The sequence below is a fragment of the Nomia melanderi genome, chromosome 7 (assembly GCF_051020985.1).
Source record: "Nomia melanderi isolate GNS246 chromosome 7, iyNomMela1, whole genome shotgun sequence".
Lineage (NCBI taxonomy): Eukaryota > Metazoa > Arthropoda > Insecta > Hymenoptera > Halictidae > Nomia > Nomia melanderi.
This window is the reverse complement of record NC_135005.1, coordinates 14,716,117-14,736,778: the sequence shown is the minus strand read 5'-3', so window position 1 is coordinate 14,736,778 and position 20,662 is coordinate 14,716,117. Positions and strand designations below refer to the sequence as shown.

At 46.7% G+C, this 20,662-nt stretch overlaps 1 protein-coding gene and 1 long non-coding RNA gene across 15 annotated transcripts in view; one reads left to right on the top strand and one right to left on the bottom strand.

Moving 5' to 3' along the window:
- Positions 1-11,738, bottom strand: part of LOC143174729 (uncharacterized) — a 29,821-nt gene extending 18,083 nt beyond the window's left edge. The window contains exon 1 of the long non-coding RNA XR_012998977.1: positions 11,539-11,738. This is a non-coding gene — a long non-coding RNA (uncharacterized LOC143174729). The remainder of the gene's footprint in view (positions 1-11,538) is intronic.
- Positions 1-20,662, top strand: part of LOC116425078 (testin) — a 173,697-nt gene that overhangs the window by 60,836 nt on the left and 92,199 nt on the right. For 2 of the 14 annotated variants that reach the window (XM_076369273.1, XM_076369274.1), the window contains exon 1: positions 11,835-12,255. The exons of 11 other annotated variants lie outside the window; for them this stretch is intronic. The gene's annotated coding sequence lies outside the window, so the exon portion shown is untranslated. Of the gene's footprint in view, positions 1-11,834; positions 12,256-19,360; positions 19,770-20,662 lie in introns of those variants that run through there. One more of the 14 variants, XM_076369275.1, reaches the window with a different exon arrangement.

The window sequence follows — 20,662 nt, the reverse complement described above, 5'->3', positions numbered from 1 at the left end:
ACTACATTATTAGAACCGTAATCTTCCATCGTGTACATCTCAGACTAATAAATTAATGAATTCCTATGAAACAAACGTTTCATAAACGAATTCAAAGCTTCAATAAGAGAATCTCAAATAATCGCAAAGATAGAGTCACTTGATTCTGACTTTTTTAGTCTCACCCTAACTCCTTAATTGCCCCCTTTTCCGTCCCCCAGCCCCGTATCTTCGTCTTCCAACTGACATTGTACCCGACTGATTCCGGTCCCTCGAACTTGCCAGTTTTCGGATCGATCGGCCAAGCCAATCGCGCGCCGGCCGTGGGAGGAGGCGAAGACCACCGCGATTTACGAGCAACTGGCTTAAACCTCGTCCCGAAGATCCTCCTCTTTCAGGTCGCTCCTTACTTACGCACCCCTCTCCGCCGATTTGAATCGCAGTCAGAGTCTCGCCCTGTCGTCGGCCGGCGACCCAACCCCCGACGATAAACCCTCTCATCGGGCGACGGGCTTATCGCCTCGAATTATCCGGAAAGCCGCGGCGAAGAAGAGGGAAGAACGAGGGCCGCGGATCGGCAGTGGAGTTAGTACCTTTAATCGGGTACGTGAGGTACTCGGCTACTCGGACGACTAGGCGCCCAGGTATCTCACGAGACGTATTAACGAGACTGGAAAATTCCTGTCTCATTCCATATTAATTGCGCGCTCGAAGGTGTAATAACCGATAAGGGAGGAATAATATGCAATTTGCACCTGAACGGAGATCGATCTGACTACTTTCTTATTAATAATTTATCGAAAATAAGAGAGAATTCCGGTCCTGTTCCATATTAATGCGTGATTGAACGTGTAATCATTGATAAGAGGGGAATAATATGTAATTTGCACTTGAACAAAGTGAATAATATTTGTAACTTACATCACTATGCATACGAGAACTGAGATATACTGTTGTGTAGTACTACTTTCCATTGTTCGAATGCGGTTGTTACTTTGTCATTAATAATTTATTGGAAAAAGAGAGAAATTCTAAGCGTATGTTATGCCTATATTTCCTTTTAAGTATAATAGTTGATTAAATCACTTAAAATCACTTAAAAATAATTATTCTATTTGTATGATATTTGGAATGAAACTTCACTGTATTGTTCGTTATAATATAAATTTTCAAGCAATTTCATTAGCGAAGATCAGAGGGTTAATTGCCGAAATGCGTTTCATGTATTGCGAAACATCCTGTACCCTAAACGGCCCGAATCCTCGGCCCAGGCGGACAGCGCAGATAGCGCAGAGCCGTTGATAGTTAATACACGGTGTATGGAACGTTACGAGGTCGCGGTGACAATTCTGCACCCTTGGTAGATGATGAGTTTAGGGTCATGGGAGGTCATATCGAGGATTCCCGGGACTTAGGAGATGACATTGAACATTATCTATTGTTAGGCGTGGACGTAAGCGATTGCGGGCGCGCGGAAGATAACGACGGGGATGTGGAGTAATTAGTAGTTAGTAAATTCTAGACGTCGCGTAGATGTGATTCGTTAAACTACATCATCTTCCCACGTCAATTTACCTCTAAACCCAGGCAGTTATAATAATTTCAAACTGTTTCGTATTATCATTGATAAATTGACTCAAGAAATCCATTAACCAGTTAACTGTTAAGTGTTCGACGAGTATACACGTCATCGTAAAGCTTGATATGATACTAATTATTTCAGCGATGAATTCTTGATTTTTTCACATAAACATGTAATTCTTCTTTGTCTCGCTTTGATCTTTCATTGAAATATACTCTACGTTTGCCCTGTGTTCGACGAGTACACGCTCCATTCTTTTATTGCGCGCAGAACGAGAGGTTTTTCCAACTAAATTCCACAGTGAACTGGTTAACTCAATATCCATCTCGTAAAAACTGAAACTAACAAGTATCAACGGCAACAAATCATTATTAACCAATAATCATTCCAAGGTTTCACACGTGAAGCTTGTAAAAACGACCGCGCGATCTGTATTTAATCACTCTATCGCGGATACCGATTATCCAGCAATTAAGAGATATTAACCGAAGAAAAAGCGGCGCATTCCGCGATCGGCGCTGATCGTTCGCCGATCGCACATACCGTTTCCCTTTTTCCGGGCCCCGGAGGATTCGAAAGGCGGCTAGGTGGCACGTAAGCCGTAAATCGAGCGGATCGCGTAATTCGTGCCAACTTTACACCCCGATCCGCGTTTGTATCTTGGCCCCTCGTTGCTTAAGTGCAGTCCCCGATAATTTATCGCCAATAATAACGCAGCCGGCAGTCGTTCGCTCGTCAAAACTTTCCTACCCGATGGGTGCACATATATCACCGGCCTCTCCTGTCCCGTCTCGTTTCGTTCCGTTTCTCAGCGACGGCCAACTTTTCCGTTTAATAAGTCCCCGCAATTTTTCACCCTTCCGAGATCCTCGGAGCGTCCTGTCCCGACACGCTCCCCCCTCGCCCCGACGGACGGGGGCGGAAGCCACCCCTGACTTCTCCTCCTTTTTTTTCTTCTTCTCCGAGGGTCGAAACGACTTCTGCTCTCAAACTCGCGTTAAACTACTTCCCGGCTCTTAACGGCCACTCTCGGCCGTGATATACCCGGCGGGCATCGTCACCGACGATACCATAATTTCGCGAATGCGTGTATAACGGACGATCCAATTAAAACTTAAGCCAATTAGCTTCCTCTTTTCATATCGAACGGTGGGAACTCGACACTCTTCCTCGCCGGAATCGTTCGATTTTGATGCACCGTACGGGTCGTTTGAGAGTCATCGACGTTGAGGATGACGCTGGATTAACGTGAGGATTTCGCGAATTTTTCGTGAACATTGACTTACGATATCGTGACAGACTCCTAAGTATTATTCATTTTTTAAAATATAAATTAAGCGTTACTTCTCTATTGTCAATCGTTAACCTTTAGAGTAAAGACATAGAATACATAGAATTTTTTCTTTTCCTAATAAATTATTAACGATAAAGTAGCATCGATTATAGTGCTTTAACCTTTAACCCCTGACTTACAATATCGTGACAGAGACTCGTGACGAAAATTTTAAACTGAATTCGAGAAACCTATTATTCATTTTTTAAAATATAAATTAAGCGTTACTTTTCTATTGTCAATCGTTAACCTTTAGAGTAAAGACATAGAATACATAGAATTTTTTCCTTTCCTAATAAATCATTAACGATAAAATAGTATCGATTATAGTGCGGAAATAAATCAAGGGGCAGGGGGTTAAAGATGTTCGGCGTCGAGTGTGCAATGATAATAAAGTAGTCCAACGACGTTTATAGTTCTACTGGAATATTAATTGTTCTTCTCCTTTGTTCCAGGTGAGTCTGCCGTTGGCGTGTTCTTGGAAGTAAGTTAACTCGTAAAATCGTGCGAAGTTTCTCATTAAAATGTTCCGCCGATTACCGCAAGAAACGTAGGAGTTATTTTCTATAAGCAGGCGTCCCGGTATAATAAAATGCTCGTTCACGATCGGCTACAACGATGAAAATCATCGCGAAATTCGGTCGAATCAGGCTGTTACCATCAGTTTACGGAGACTCAAAATGGTGGCTATCTTATCGAGCAAGATCGGGCTGTACGATTCTTCGTAAGCCGCGGCTGCGCGCGTCCGCGAGCGAACCGATTAAAAACCGCATAATTAGTACCAGTTTGCCGAATGAAATAATCAATAAGGTATCCTTCGCTCGGGTCGCTCGCAAAAATCTCGAATGGCGATCGTTTCGCGTGAAACTGGATCCGGGAACGCAGCCTCGAACGACGCACGAATTGATTGAACGGGCCCCGTTGTTGGGAGAGGCGACGATATATTGGCGAGCGTTAATTAAAAACGGCATAATTAGTACCAGTTCGGCGGGACGTGACAAGAGGAAAAAGAAGTTCGTCGCCTGGCTCGGTCGCGGGAACTTTAACACACTCGGGACTGACAACGCGTCGGTTGACGTTCTTCAGCTGAATAAATACCGGTAACCTACTCCTACGCCATTTGTAATTTCTTTTAAAAGAACCACGATCGCGTAGTCCTACACCAATTTTAATTTTTCTTAGTACGACGATCTCGTAGTCACACTGTCAATTAGAATCACATCGACACTATAGTTTCACTGAATTTTTCATTTTTCTATAAAAACGGCGTTAATGTGATCGGTTTTAATATTTCAGTGTGTCACTTAATTCCAAGGCGTACGATAAACGACAACAAAACAGCAACAACATAGTCTCATCGTGTAATTTATATATTCACGCGCATTTGAATAGCGGACCCTAGCGGTACTCGGACTTTTCGAAATTATATACAGCCGCGAATGTGTTAAGATGGCGATCGGTCACTAGGAGCCCGAGGTGTGACTCAAGCGACGAAGAGACGAAAGTGGCTGGTGTCCGGGCAGAAAGCTGACCGGACGGAATCACGGGTACACGCGTGGGCTTGCTTTACGCGCGGCTTATCCGGATTTATATCGTAATAACGATATCGAATTGCCCCGACAACTACTCCCATATTAGGCCTGATTAGAACGGTGCTCGCCTATCTCACGGAGACGTGTAGGTTTCGCACGCTTCCCCGGTCTGTTATTAGAGGCTGATTATTTATTGAAAGACGAGATAGGAAGTGAAACCGCGCCGCGGAAATCTCCCCCGCGCTGTACATGGCGCTCGGGCGATCGTTGTTATTGTCGCGCACGATGCCGTCGGAAATTCGCGGAAAGTATCGCTCGCGAGGCTAGGAAAAAAAGGACACCTGCAGTTCGATACAATAATTAACCCTTTGCACTCCAAAAGTTTGTCACTAGAAATATTCAATTTATTTTTATGAGATATAGATGAAATTTTTTAGAACTAACTTAACGAGGAATATATTCACAAAATAAGGGGAACAATGGTATTTTATTTCCACGTTTCACGCATTACTCAAGACTTAATGTTAAATATGAAATTTTAGAATTTTGATGCACCAATCGAGTGACTGAGAGGCACCTTCGGAGTGCAAAGGGTTAAATATAAATATACAACGAAAATATTTTCGCGAGATAGGTACGAAGACGGTTTAATCTTCGAAATCGCGTGATTAAGATTTTTCTTCGCAGCTTCACGTTTCCGCTGTTAACAATTCAATTGTCTCCGTCATTATTAGAATCACTGATGTTTCCAGCGAAACATAAATCTCGACGTACTGAATTATTTAATCACTTTTCATGGGAGCATTGTATTTCACTATCGTCGCATCTGTTCGCGTGGTCGGCGATCGCGCGTGTTATATCACCGGTAGCGTACAGATTCAAATGTTTCATAATTAAAGGAGAGTTCGCTGGAAAACCGTTTCCAGGTAATCCATTGGCACAGTGTGTTCTATGTAACGGCAGCGAGAGCTCTGAGAAAGGAAGAGATGAAAAACCTGGGAACTGGATCGATCCAATATTATTGTTTCCCCGGTTTAATTACCAGCCTCGAAACTGAGCAGGTATCCAGGCTTCGCCGTTTAAATCGTCACAATTGTGGACACGGTCTAGTTCCGTAGATGGTGGTTCATTACTACAACGATGGGCCCGACATTCTACCAGATTCCAGCAGTGAACACACGGGACAACCGAACCTTGGCTTCGCTTCATTAGAGCTGTCCGCTTGATTAGTGAATCTGACTGCAGCCGTCGGGGACACCGTGTTCGTAGACCGTACCAACCTGTCTTGATTGCACTCGTGGTTTCGGCTGAATTCTCCATAATAGAACAGCACCGATGTCAAGTTGAATCGAGCAATAATTTTTCCGCTATTAATAATAACCGAAACGCTGTCTCGATACGATCTCGACGCGAAAAATCTCATCGATCAACGCGTCAATTACGTGTACCGTATACTACGAAATATCCTTGAAAAACGTTTAAAAGTTTCATTCGAGAAAAATTCTCATCATGTTCTACACTAATTTCGCTTTAACCTATAATCACTGATAACAGAGGAATAACATTCCATTCGAATTCGAACGAATCGAATAACATTTATATTAAATTCCATTTGGAATCCTCAGGAATTTGAAAAGTAGTTTCGAAGAATTGCTTGTCCCGCGACAATCCCCATCGCTCACAGCAGAATTAACAATTAAAATCAACAGCCGACGAGCGCGACAAGCTAGTAACGAGGAAGGCAGATTCCAACGGAGAGAAGAGAAGAATAAAATAAACAAAAGAGGGGGACGGGGGTAGACGCGAAGAGCGAGGGCAGCAGAAATTAGACGCGACAAGGTGGCAGGGGGATGACGGAAAATGAATTAAAGCAAAAACTGAAGCAGAAGGAAAGGTGAGAAAAGGGGGCAACGCCGGCGGATACCCAGTGAAAGGGGCCAGCGCAGGGAGGGGGAGGTGGGAGGGTGAAGCTGAGAGATAGCGAAAAAAATATAGCAAGAAAGGCACGAGCTAAATTAAAGGGCGTCGCGAACAAAGGCGGATGTGCCTCGAGAGCAAAACAGCGGCGTGTGTGGGTGGACGCCGGGAGACGGGGGGAGGGTTGTCTACGTTTGGCTCTTCGCCTCGGATCAAAGCGCGTGGCTCCGGTCTCGGCTGACGGGAATAGAGATGGAAAGCGACGGTTCGCGGTGAATTTCAATGTGTTCCGCGATTCGTGTCTGGAAAACCATTTTCGGGGCCGGGGGTTGGAGCGAAAACGAACGCGCAGGTAATACGGCCTCGGGGGATGACGGAAGGAGTAGTCGGGAATCTGCTCGGGAACACGGGAGGTCGAAGAGGGTCTCACGGATCAAGGAAATTACCGGGCAAGGATGGCACCGGATCGATCCGCTTCCGCGCCCGGTTCAGAGCCGATAATAGGACACGTCATACCGGGAGCAGAGCCAGAGAGAAAGAGAGAGAGAGAGAGAGAGAGAGAGAGAGAGAGAGAGAGAGAGAGAGAGAGAGAGAGAGAGCCAGGTGCACGTAGAAAATGCGGGCGCAGCCGTGCATGCCGATGAGGGAATCGAGACACAGCGGCGGCTGGCTGGCAGCTTGGAGAATGAATCTTTGCCTTTCCGTTACCGTTTCCTCCGGCAATTACGCCGGCCGTGTTCCCGGCTGACAATAAAAACGGGGGACAAGATTGGACGATGCAACAGGAAATATAGGTTGCATACGTATCCCGGCGGGAGACGGCGCAGAATGTTTGCCAGCCGCGACTTGGCACGCCGGGACGGGCGGACAAGGGTTTCGAATTTTGCTCAGAGCGGAATGGAGCCACTCGGAAGTCGCGGAGCACCGTTGACAGACTCGCGGACTAGAGTTTGCCGAGCGTTGTTTGTCCTAGCGATAGGTCACGCGGTTCCTAGCTTCGGAATACCAATCTCGAGACGCCCGGTTAGGAGTGTTCGGCGTTGTAACGTCGAACGACGTTTCGTTTAGACCGACGCGAACGGTTTCCCTCGCGGAATTCGTAACGCGTGCTTCTCGAGAAAGTCCTCTAACGTTTCGCGAAAGTGGAAACTCATCGTGGCTGATTGGGAGGGTTCGCGGGGCAAAAAGGGCCGACGTCCTGACTCTCGTTCTTTCATTAATCTCGTCGGTTCTTTTTTGTCTTCTATATTTACACCGAACCGCAGGATGCGCCCAAGGTCCTGCCGCAAGAACAAGGACCCGAGCGCCGAGAATAATCCCGCTCATTGTTATCCGCACTGCTGCGTGCCATCATAAAATCTCGATGTTACCGAGTTCTCACTTCGTCCGCGCCTCGATCCCGCGAGCCAGTGATTCGCCACGATCAGGCCAGGAAACGATCGGCCGGGAACTCCGAGGATAATCAGTTTCCAGGGGTTTTATCTCCGTTCGTTAACCAATCCCCCCGGCTTCGTGCCGATCCCGACGGAACAGATCCTCGGCGAATTTCCGTGAAATGCCGCCGATCTGGATCGCGATCGATCACGCGAGAGCCCTCTCCGCGTCACGCGAGGCTCCGCGGAAACCCACGCATCTTCTCGTTACCAAAGGCGAAACGCAGGGGTGTTCACGTGCTCGGAAACGTCGGGTCGGGACAGGTGGATGCTAAAAATATCTCAACGACCGCTAATACCGGGATTCCCGACAATGTCGACGACCAGTCAATGTATCTCACAAATTCCAGAGTATCATACACGAAAGAATCAGCGAACCTTATAAATATCTATATCCAAAACTCCTTCCGCAAAATTGACCTTCTAAAAATTCAACGAAGTCGCACCATTTTTCAAAACACTCACGATTCTCAAACCCCGAGCTCTATTCCGTGCAGGTCCCAAAAATAAAGTTCCCGATCCAAGATTTTCAAGATCTTTTGCACCGCTAGTGAAAGAGAGCGCAGGGGATGAAAGAAAACGTTCTCGCCGCGAACGTAAAACAGTTTACGGATAATCGGGAGAGAGTACCGGCGCTGTCGAAACTCTCGCGTTCGCGTCGCGAAAGCGGGGGGGAGTGAGGCTGCGACCGAATCACAGGCAGCGGGCGGGACCCCCCCTGGTTTACCATAAGAATGGTCCCCATTATCCCGTAGATCCGCGCCGGGAGATATTCCGAGTCGAGAATGGCCGGAGCCAGCTAAGGGGCTGGTGACAGATGCTCTGTATGCAAATTCCCGAGCACCCGTGAAAACCCCATAACACGCCATCCACCCGCCGGATCCTCCTCCTCCGCCGCCCTCTTTCCCACCTGCTCCCACTTCAACACCGCCGTTCCCGATGCCAAGACGTTCCCGGTGATAAAGACTTTCCTCCCGATCCGTCCGTCTCTCTCTTGTTCAATCATCCTCCTCGCGGCTCTACCCGAGACGCTTTCTTCCTCTTCTTTCCCTGCCGCGACGCTCCGTCCTCGTCCCGAGGTAACTCTGATTACGTTCCTCCCGTCTCTGTTCCTCGCGCGTCCCTGCCGTCGTTCGACAACCTCGCCGAGAACAAAGGGAAAGGGAGAGGCGTATCTCGAAGGCCGGGAAAGGCGTTAATTGAAAGGAAGCGAGGCACGGCCCAATAAGATTTCGCCGTTCCGCCGCGAGGAGAGAACGTCCAGCGGCAATTTCCTCGATCTTCGCGCCCCGCGGAAGAATCGAGGGCTCTCTCCTTGAGATCCACACCCCGAGTACTGACCCTGCGGGGTACACTCCGGGGCGAAATTCGTCTCGTGCGCGGAATCCTTTCGCTTTCGCGGCCGGAAAATCGATCCCGGTTTCGGTGAACTTGCTTGTGCGGCGGCAGCCTTCGGGGTGGCTGCTCTTGTCCTTGCTGGACGCGCTGGGTGTAACCCTTTGGGCTGATAAATGCATCCGCGAAGCTTGATAATTGGTAGTTGTGTTCTCGTGATACATGAATATGTAGAATACTGGTTCCTTGAGTTATCGTGACTTCTTGATAAGGTAAATCTAAAAAATGTATGTCATTAGAAAACGTTGAATATTTCTAGTGCAAAACTTTCCGAACACAAAGCAGTTTAACTTCCGAATACTTCAGTGCTCGGGAAAATTTCGAAAAAATAGTTTCACTCGTTTTCCAGGATTTTCAGTTCTTTGTATATATAGTAGTCTTCGATTCGTACGTTGAGACTCTATGTTTGTTGGAAATTTGGGAAAAACAGGGTGAATGGTTTCATGTTGGACGCTTTGATAGGATAATTGATCATTTCCGGTTTCACGTTGCGTAATTGAGTGAAATTAAAAGCACACTTCGAGCGATCGGTACGTTCCCCTTTAGGGCTGCGTAACGATCATTTTTAAGAGCGGGAAGAAATTAATTAAATAATCGCGCGGTCGCCGCTGTTCGAAGCTAAAATTTCCCCTAGTCATCCGCCCCAGCCGTCCTCGAACTGTAATCGTTACTGGATCCGTGACTGGCAGTTTAGATGTGGGCGACAGCGAGGCAAGACCGAGCGTATCTTGAAATTAATTTAATTAGCGGTCGGCGCGAGCCTAAACTTCAGTCAAACGCTCGTTAATCGCACCTGTCGTTACAATCATCCAACAACGCTATCGCGTTGCCCACTTGTCGCGCCAACCAGTTCCCAAACGGGGTACTTGTCCTCCTGACGGAATGATCGAAGGTAGGGAAACCACAAGATTTAAATATTACCGTCCTTGGACAAGGTGCGACGTACTGCGCGCGTCAAAACGTTGAGTAATTCGTTTTTTAACCCTTTGCGAGCGCAGATTCTCTAGAGTATACTAAACCTTTTGTAGATTATGCCAAATCACACATCGAATGCCAGAATAATATAGAATATGGAAATTGTGTACTGGTTTCTTACTTATAATTAAAATATTTTAAAATATTCATTAAAATATTTAACATTATAACTGGTGCAACATTGGAGCCTCCAGAGTTGAAAGGGTTTAAAAAGAAAATGACTAAATCCTGACTGTTTCTCTTACAATTGTTGCAAAGGTACAGACACTTTTTTGAGAAATGATTAATGAAGCTGATTTAGTAATACCTAAACCGACATATGAGCCAATTGAAATCTTATTAAATCCACGTTTGTAGTTTTCGTAAAGAAATGTTGAGAAGTCAGTTTAAGTGCTATTGTTAAACATGTAAAATACTCGGTAATTAGACGTAAAGATAAAGAATGCCATAAATACGATAAATAGCGTAATTTACAAGGAAAATAAACAATGACTGATAAGCGGATACTTTTTACCGAGTTCTACTTTCCGTTCCTGTTTTTTCTACGTTTACATGTAAAAGGTACAACATAACCTTAACCTTGTAATGGCACATTTTTCTGGTGACAGTACCAACTAATCGATGCAAATATATATATTGTCTGTTATTTTTCTATAGGTGGTTTATAATAGACACATGGACATTAAACATTTGTTGAATACAAATACTGTAAAGAATAATAAGCACAATACCTCTCGATCGTAAAATAACACCGCACTCAGCCAAAAGGAACATGGCGCCATATTGGCGACACCGATTTCGAAAACGAACATTAAATGTCGCCACTGGTGGCACCGATAGCAAACGGTTAAAACTTCGAAAATAGAGAAAACTTGAGAAAACGTCGTTTTTCTTGCTTTACACCGGCTTAGAACTAGATTTATAGCTACCCCCTCTTTCGCGCAGTACATTCCGTCTAGAAAACGCGTTGCAAGTGAGAAATTGTAAATAAGAACGATCTCATCATTCGCGGAAAGAGCCTCGATAGAAGCTAAAAAGATCTGTCGCACGTTATAATTTCAGCTTACAAACAATCTCTCGGCACTTTCGAATGTCTTCACTCCCGTCTAATGCGTAGAAAAATGTCGATCGATCCGCTAACGACACAATAATTTAAGGTGATCCGGTTAGCGATTTGCATCCTGTACAACAAAAAGAATCGCGTTCCTTCTCTCTGGTATTATTCGCTGCATCAGGAAGACGATAATCGATGACGATAATCCATTACTTTATCTCTCATCTTTCTAACCATCATGTACAGAATGAAAAACGTCACCAGCGAAAAGGAGAAAAACGCGGGATAATCGTTCGAGTTCACCGATCTTCCTACAGCGTTATGTCTATTCGTCTTACCTGAATCGGCCGAACAGCCCGACTTGATATTTTCTAACAGTGTTCAAAGAAGGGAGCAAGGTGCATCGCTCGAAAAGGAGAATCCGTGCGGAAAAACGTGCGGCCTGTAATTAGAAACACGACTCGGCGACGAACACATAACCTGGAACACCACGCACGAACGACGGAACGGTTCCCCTAATTGGAACAGTTCGCCAAAGTCTGTGTAGGGGGGACTGCACTTACCAGATGGCGCTCGCGTCGCGTTACGCAATCGGTACTCGGATGCGCAATATACCGATGGAGAGTGGAACGATCTCTGGAATGTATCTCCGGTGTCAGACGCTCGGAGAGCCGGGGAATGATCGCGTTGCCAGTTACTGTGATTCCTGGCTTCGAGGCGTCTCGAGTAAAATCGTCTGGCAGTGCTCACGTTGGCAACGTGGCCGTTCGAGTACACGAGAAGCACTTTGGTAATCGCACGCTCGAACGAGAGTCGAATCGAACGAGATCGGTCGCAGATGTTCGGGGATGATGGCGCTCGGTCCGTTGGCGGGAAGAATGGGTACAGTGTGGAGTGCAGAGTGAGAGAAGATGGTTGTGCCGTGGTCGCCCGGTTTAATGCCAGAGAGAGCGAGGAGGAACGACGAGTCCGGGAGGGCGGGAGAGAGCGAGAGTGTATGATGAGGCAGCCGGAGAGTCGACGGATGAAATTTCATCGCGGGAATTCAATTAAAAGTAATATACCGAAGGGTCGGATTCCGGGCGAAAAAGCGGTCGCGCGCTGATGGATAGATAAGTAAATACGCGAATAGACGGACAGATTTATCATCCGCGTCGGCGTTTAACGTCTCCATTAAAACCATCGGCTGGTTGAACGAGGGATTCGTTTCGAGGATTTTTCTTCGGTGAGTTGGATGAGAACGAAACGAGAAACGGGGAAGACGATCGATGGGGGGGGAGAGGGGCGACCGGGTAGTTGAGACAACACCGGTTCCGTTTGAGAGTAATTTTCCTCTCGTACGTTTGAACCGTTGTGTATTCCTCTTCTGTTCTCCATCCTCCCCTGTCTTCTTCCGTGTATACGCGCTACGTTGCATGGAAATTAATGGGATAGTAATACTCTCGCGCGGTAATAACTTTATATACTTGGATCAAGATGGCGTCCGGCCGGATTCGTCTCGGTTCTGCGGAGATTAATTATGTTTGAAAATGATGGGAGAAACGAAACGATTAGCCGAGTAGTTGGACACGTTTTAGACGGATGTTTGTCGGAACGCGGAGGTTATGTTGTGGAATACGTAAGTAGAAAATGTAACAGTGAATTACATGGTTTCAGCCGCGGAGACGAGGAATATTGATGGCCTGGTTAACCTCTTGGTGTACTATTTACTTTCGCTAATAAGCTATTTATTTTTCATATATTTACGACACGTTAAATTAATATATTTATAATAGTTTACGTCCGACAATTTAGAAGAAACGCAGCAAAATTTTCCATTCTACTTCAAGTGGAAGTTCCATTTCCATTTGATCCGTGGGTAATGAACAACATTGATTATTCTTCAGTTAGTCTAGGAATCGTCATCACGAGTCTCATTCATCATTGCAAGGCAAGAGGTGAAAAGACATTGCCAGTTTATTTCACTGAACGTTGATTCAGACGTTGAACATTCAAGGAGCCATAAAGCTTCAAATTATGGTATGAAAATGCAACAAAATCCTCCATTCCACTCCAAGTGGGAATTTCATTTGAAGATAACACATTGATAATAGCAAAACAGTCGTTTGACTTGAGGATAATGAACAACATTAATTATTCTTCAGTTAGTCTAGGAATCTTCACGAGTCTCACTCATTGTACGGAATGTGGTTAAAAGACGTTGCCAGTTTTATTTCGTTGAACGTTGATTCAGACATTAGACATTAAAGGAGCCATAAAGCTTCAAATTATGGTATCGGCTGCGGACCGACCTGTTCGCGGGGTATTAATTTCAAATGAAAACCAGCATACATAACCGTAATGGCACCGAATTTAACCGAGCGTATCTTGGGCTGTAAATGCGCCTATATACGCGTCGGGAGGACACCCAGCGGACGGCTCGCGTAGACAGGTTGCCTGTTCGTGGAATCGGCGTTCTTGTTCCCGCCAAGTGATTCATACCGCTCACGGCCGACCGTTATATCGGCGGCGCGGCAAGACTCATTTGCGCCCAGCAATACCCTCTGTCGGTGTACTCGATCCAATTAAGATACCGAGTATATAAACACGTACAACTAGAATTTATCGCATAATTACTGATACCAGGTACACGTGTATTATATAGAGTGTCACAGAAAAATTTGATTTAATTAACTTGCTCCGCCCTACGGGCCGGACCTTCACGAAATTGTTATTGCCGTCTACAATTATGCGCAACTGGTTTCTAAAGATCAACCATCGTCACTGTACAATTTACCACAGGGAACTGTGTATAATCGGTAACACCGCGGACGCCAGACGTCCGTGATCGGTTTGCCTGAAATTTCGTTGAACGGTCAATTAAACTTTGCTCGCCGGTTCGTTCCATTATGCCGCGTCCACAATGCGAGTTTCGTTCCATGGAACGGATCCACGGAGGGGTAGGGGTGGAAGAAAATGTCCGCGACGTTGCGCTGCAGGGACGTCACCGGGGAAATTGGAGACGGACCAAAAAACTTTCCTCGAGTCCTTATTATTTCCACGACAATTAGGGTGGCTCGACGAGGCAGGGTGCAAGGACCTTATTCCGCGCAGGGGGCGAGTCATCGCGTGCTCCTCCCCCGCTCGCGGAAAATTCGTTCGGAATGGTTTGAATTCTTGTCCCGAAAGACGAACGGCCGACGCGATTTCGGAATACTGATGCGTCACGGCGAGCATCGAGGGCGCTCTCCGGGGCCGGGGTTGTTTCTTTATTCCCGCGTTCCTCGGGCGAGGGGTGGCGCGACGACAGCCCTTTCCGAACGACACCGAACAAGCTATGTAAGAAATATCGCCGATGTAATAGCGAAAGAACGTGCGACCGAGACTTACCGTGCATAATGCATTCTTATGATGTACTGCGGATTCCGCGGGATGATTCTTGCCGCGGGCTGCGCGCGACGCCTGCCTACCGCCCGGCAAGAATTTATCGGAGTAAACTGTTCCACGGTCGCGTATGTTAATTTCGGTGCCGGCTGAACGCCACTCGAGTACCAGCGATAAATTCACTTGATTTTCCATTCACGCTACCGACGCCGCTCGTGGCATTTATTTGTTTGCGAGGAGCCGCGTCGGAGTTTTTCTAAGACCATGAAAATATGGCTGCCCAGCGGGACGAGTAATATACAGCGCTCGCTGCAAAATAAATCAGAGGGTTTTTCTTTGAAGGATGTGTAATTAAAAGGACACGTAATTTCCTAAGAGGGTATTTATCAATATTCGTTCGGTCGTCGCGAAGCAGGTGAACTTCTTACGCGATTTTGATGGAGAAATGATAAAGACGGTGAAGGAGTTGCAGAGAGATGAGAATTGTAGAATGCTCTCGTTTCTCGATGGCGTTAATAATATCGTTGGCGCCATGATGAAGAGGTGGGAGCCAGGAATAATTGTTCGCGTAGCGCGACGGGCACGCGAGGCACGGTACTCTATGTACATTTCTCACTGTCCACCGCAGGAATGCGTTCAGTGGCCGGTGTTCGTCCGTTCGCCGCGTATGGCGTCCATTTGTCTCCGACTTTCGTGCCCGGGTATCGGGGAGTTTCGGTTTTCATTCTGAATAGCTATATTTCCTCGGGTCTGACGAATATGTTTGGAATTTTTCATTTGAAAACGAACGTGGCTCCAAGGAATTCGGAAACTTCGTCCGACGCCGCGATAACGTATCGCTGCGTGGAACGTGCACGAATGTTTGTAGCTCGGCTGAAACTTTTCTGTTCATTCTATTTCCCATTTTTCTTGTAATCATTCGTCGTATTATACTATCTTTTCGCTAATACCTACATACAATGTAGGAGAATTCTCAAATAATCACGAATGAAACATTAAGTTTCTCGAATGAAAACTCAAGAACACTCGGGATCTCAAAGGACTCAAAGAGGTTACTCAAAGCTTCGAATGTTCATTCGAACGGTCCTCAATCCGATGAATTAGAAGCTCGTAAACTGTGTTTCGCAAATATGACTCCATATTTTGTCTCGAGCGTAATCCCGCGAGCTGCTTTGAATGTAAACTGCAAATCGAACCGCACGCTTTCATCGGGGCGAAGAATACAAATAGGGAAAAAGGACGGACGAATTCCTGCGGGTGGAATAACATCTGTTTTCTTCATTTTACCGGGCGCCGTTCGTTACCTTCTCCTATTTGCGTCCTGCCTGTTGGATCGATTCGGCGTCCCGCGTTATTCGCGGAGTCTATCACGATATTTTTTCCCGGCGATCGTCGTCGAAGGGGCGCGTTTATTCAAATTCCGGCGTGACACTCGATTTTCCTGCGCCATCGATGATACCGACGGGACCTAGCCAGACGGCGCGGCGGCGCGCCGTAACGAAAGGGGATGCGGTCGGAACTGTGCCAAAAAAATAAAAAATAACGAGCGCCCGTTACCCGGGAGTCGATAGACGACGGGAAATGAAATGCTTCTTCTTCCCTCCGGTTTAACGTCCGTCCACGGAAACTCGCCCTCGGAAGCTTAAGCTTCGCCCGGCACTTTTTCACGGCTACGAGTATCGCCGTTGATTCGATATTTGTAAACGGTCCGCCGGCGTAATGAAGACACCCCTCGACGTTGCTTACCATTCAGGGCGAGAAGTTGCGAATGTTTGAAGAAAGTTAATTACCGACGGAGTGCTTGATGCTTTCCGTCGGCACCTTTTTCTCTTAATTAAAACAAGGTCAGTTTAAGACCACGATGACGCTGTCTTCTCAGAGTTTTGCTTCGGTAATCAGGTTCCGGGGTAATCTGAATTTTGATTGCGTTCGGCTGACGAGGGAGTCGGAGGCTCGTTGGATCTGAGGATCTAAGTATCTAAGTAAACAGCCTTTAAAACCAAAGAGCCTATACGCTTAACGGACCCGAACGCGGGACCTCCAAAGCAAAATCCTTCATTGGCAATCATTGATCTAGACTTAGAAGTCTTCCAATCCAAAGAATCTTTCGAAGACTGGAAACATCACGTCTAGCGTAAAACCATGATTAACCACTGCGATTACAGGACAATCCAAATCATTGTTCTAGACTTAGAGGTCTTCCAATCCAAAGAATCCTTCGAAGACTGGAAACATCACGTCTAGCATAAAACCGTGATTACTGCGATTACAGGACAATCCAGCGATCACCGAATAACAGCAGCGATATCATTATTCACTTCCAACAGCAACCCGTAATAATTCCACCCCGAAACGGACACGTACCCTAAACGCGACCACAAAAATCCATGATCCGCGCTGAAGACGCGAGGTACCCGCCAGCCATTCGTATCCCGTGATCGGCGTTCAACGGACCGCTCTCTCGGTCGGAACGGTTCCTCCTGCGTGTCCCGTTGCCCCCGCAAATCCAGAGTTTATCTGCGCGGTAGTTTCTCCCCGATGAGCGATTCGCATGTAAACGACATCCGGTATACTGCCCTTTGGCGACCGCTCGTAAAACGGGGGCGAGAGAGGCACCTGCTGCCACGGACTGTCCTCCTGTACCTTCCCTTTCTTTCCCGGCGTACACCGCAGAACTTCAGGATGTCCTTCCAACAATCTCGGCTCCGGACACGGCGGGGACGAGAGAAACGAAATTTCCGGAATAGCGGACAGAAGGGGGGTGGGGGAGGAGCCGGCCGACGGAAGGAAGAGGTTCCGAGACGGCGGAACGCGCGACAGCTTCACCAACGACCGCAAATTCTATTTGCCCGATGGAAAACGCGCGCACCGTATGCCACCGAGGGGTTCCCGCAACTGCGACCCACCCACTCGCCCCGCCACGGGGGTTGTATATTTCCTTGCGAGCGCGCGACAACGCTAGAGAGACGCCCGCGCGTTTCGCTCGTGTGCCTTCGTCGGATTCTAATGGATCCCCAGCTCCGGACGCTCGTAAATCCTCTCCTCCTCGTACCCGAGCGAGGCCACCCTCAGCCTAGCATCGATTACCGTCCGAAATATTTCCGGAATAACGACTATTGCCGGCTTGACGGCCAACAGACCCGCGAGCGGAGTTTTTGCCTCGGGAGGATGTTTAGACGCGGGGTGGCAGGAAAGAGGCGGGTAGCTTCCGATCGCTTTGCATTGCGATTAAGAGGGAAACATGATGCTCTTGTCATCGGCGTTGGTTGCTATATTTCTGACGATAGTGGGAATAGTGTGTATTCTTTCTGCTTTCTAGAGTGGGAGTTGTGGATTACGTTAGAATGTGAATTATTAGTAGATTGTGGGAACATTGTGAACGAAGGGTTTGAGATATGAGACGGGGGACATGTGGATCAGACGGGAATTTTCGGGATGCTTTTGTTTGCTACGGTTCGGAGGAACTTGGAAGGATTATAGTGTGAATAATTTACATGTTTCCTTCGTGTAGCATGGGTTTTGTTTGAGCGCGCACTTCAGAGTTTCTCACGAACGCACAAAAATCCTCGGTTCGGTTATCAACGACTCGTTTCGAAGCAACTTTCTCTTTATTTTTTACGGCACTTTGAGTCTCGGAGTCCCTTCCCTTAAGCAGGAAAGCCGCAGTCGGTTATCTCGATGCGAAGGGGGATGATACGTCAGCCGGAGCTCATCAACGGTACGAGTATCCATCGTGAATACTAATGCGGCGCACAGTGGCGTATTTGCCTGATCTGGGCGGCCGAAATTAAAGACAGGTTTGCGTCGACTTTCTACAAGAAAGTACGAGAACGTAATATAATAACGTACAATAGTATGCTATTACATGGCATATAACAATAAATTACATGTAATTGCATATAAACATATAAAAAGTATATATCTATATGTCATATGTTACACAATCAATAAATCAATTTAGTGTCGCGTCAACTAATTTTGCGCAACTTTCGGAGTGAAGAACTGAAAACCTATCGAGCAGTTAAATTGACTTTTCGAGGTTCCTCTATAGCAACTTCAAGGGTGCATCTATCTAGACTTCAATTAATTTACGATTAATTTTGTGTGTTGCTAAATCAGTTTCTTGAATAATTTCTCAATTATTTTGTTATTCTCGATATCATTAGAAAGAAGAATCGTTTACTGCTCTCTACAAACTATTTTCTAACCCTTTGCCGACGAAGATTCTTCGCAAGAAATGTTCCTTAGTTTCTGATGAAATGACAATGGTATTTTTTACAATTTATATAAAGAGATACTTTGCAGAAATTAACTGACGAAGCTATTCTATTTCGACGCATGTGTTGGTAGATTATAAAATAATTTAATATTGAATTCAAAATTTTATCATTTCGTTGGGTTAAATCAAATGGCGACTGGAAGGCGCCTCTCGAGTGCAAAGGGTTAAACCTGAATCTTCCAAAATATATAACGCAACCTAACGAATATAACGTAATATTTTATTTAAAAAATCAATACAGTTCATAAGCAAAATAAAATCGAAATTTCCGTGGCATTCAACGTGTTAACAGTTCAGACGACGTATTTACTTGTCCGGACGGCGGTCAAAGCTCTGCTCCGAAAAGGCGGCTCGGCAAAGGGTGGAGAAGAGAAACCGGAAAGGGACAGCGTGGTCCCGCGCGGGAGCAGCCACGTGCTCCGCAGTCGAGTCGCGGCGGGTACCTCCGAACACGGCCGAACGCGAGATTTCGTGTCGGTACCCGGTGTCGGAATGCTTTGCTCTCAGTCGTAGGCGCGTGCCACGTACCGTCGCGTCTGCGGCGCGGTTCTCCGCTCGATTTCGTCCCTTACAACGTTCCACCCCCGTCACGTGTCGAACGTGTTCCATTTTCCGAACAACAAATAGTATTCTTCCGCCAGGCGCGTTCGTCCTGTGAAAATATTAGCTTCCCACGAGTCGTTTCGAGTCAGAAGAAACGCTATTTTTCCATGAGAGACAGAAGGCTCGTTGAAATAGTTATTTTACACGAGGAACATTTCGTTCGCGAAAGTGTCCCGCGCGTGTGCGTGAACGTTGTTCGACCAGTGACGAAAACTGTGCGCTGTTTCGAAAATTCGGGTGAAGTCAGTGAACGGTCCTGGTACCGAAGCTACGATGAGAAACTGTTCGGCGATCCACCGGTACCCACGCTGTTCGTCACAATAGGTAGAAAAATGGCTCTTCTATCCCATTGTTCGCGGAGATTTGATTTAAGAGGCACTGTGAGATCGATTGTATGAATATGGTGATTTTCGGGCTACAATTCGAAAACGTCGAATTATTTCGATTGAGAAATAGTGACAGCTCTTAGAATCGAGGAGGAATGTCTACTCGACGAATTCGATGTTTCTATTTTGTTTGAAAAAATGGCCGAGCATTTAATGAATATCACACATTTTTAAGTTCATCTCTGTGTACAGCAGTTATCAAACAATTCGAAGTACAATTATTGTTTCCTCTCTTCAATTTATGTTCAAGTTTTAGTTTTCCTTCATTACTCTTTGGATACTCCGAAAATCGGTGCGAAGCGGATAATTTCGTCGAGACAATCGATCCAACAGTTTCGTTGGAGATCTAGATCGATGTGACAGTGATATCCGAGACGCGTGAGGTCGCGACATTTCTTTCCCATGGTTCGATTCAGCCCGACGACCGTTCGCGTGGCGAGAAACACGGAACGCCGGAACGGGAACTAAAGCGGAAGAGGGCAAAGGGAGGTCGACAGTCTTTGAAGATGCGCCAATTAGCGGGCAAGTTTCCGGGGGCCGACGAGCGCGGTCCTTTCGGGCGCATCTCGCGCCGCGATTTTTAATTAGCTCGCGTCGGGGGTCGCGGGACGCGGGATTAAAGCTCCGCGACGCGTGCTCCGGCGTTGCGTTTAAGTCCTTCGTGCGCCGCGCGCCGGAAAATCTGTCGAGTTTCTCTCATCCGGGGATTAAAGGAGGGAAAAGGTTCTCTTTGCTTCGAAGTGGCTGAAATAAAACCGAGTTGCATTGGAAAAAAGAGAAAGTTTACACGCTTATCTAGGTCCACGAGCAGTCGAAGCGAAGTTAGTGTAA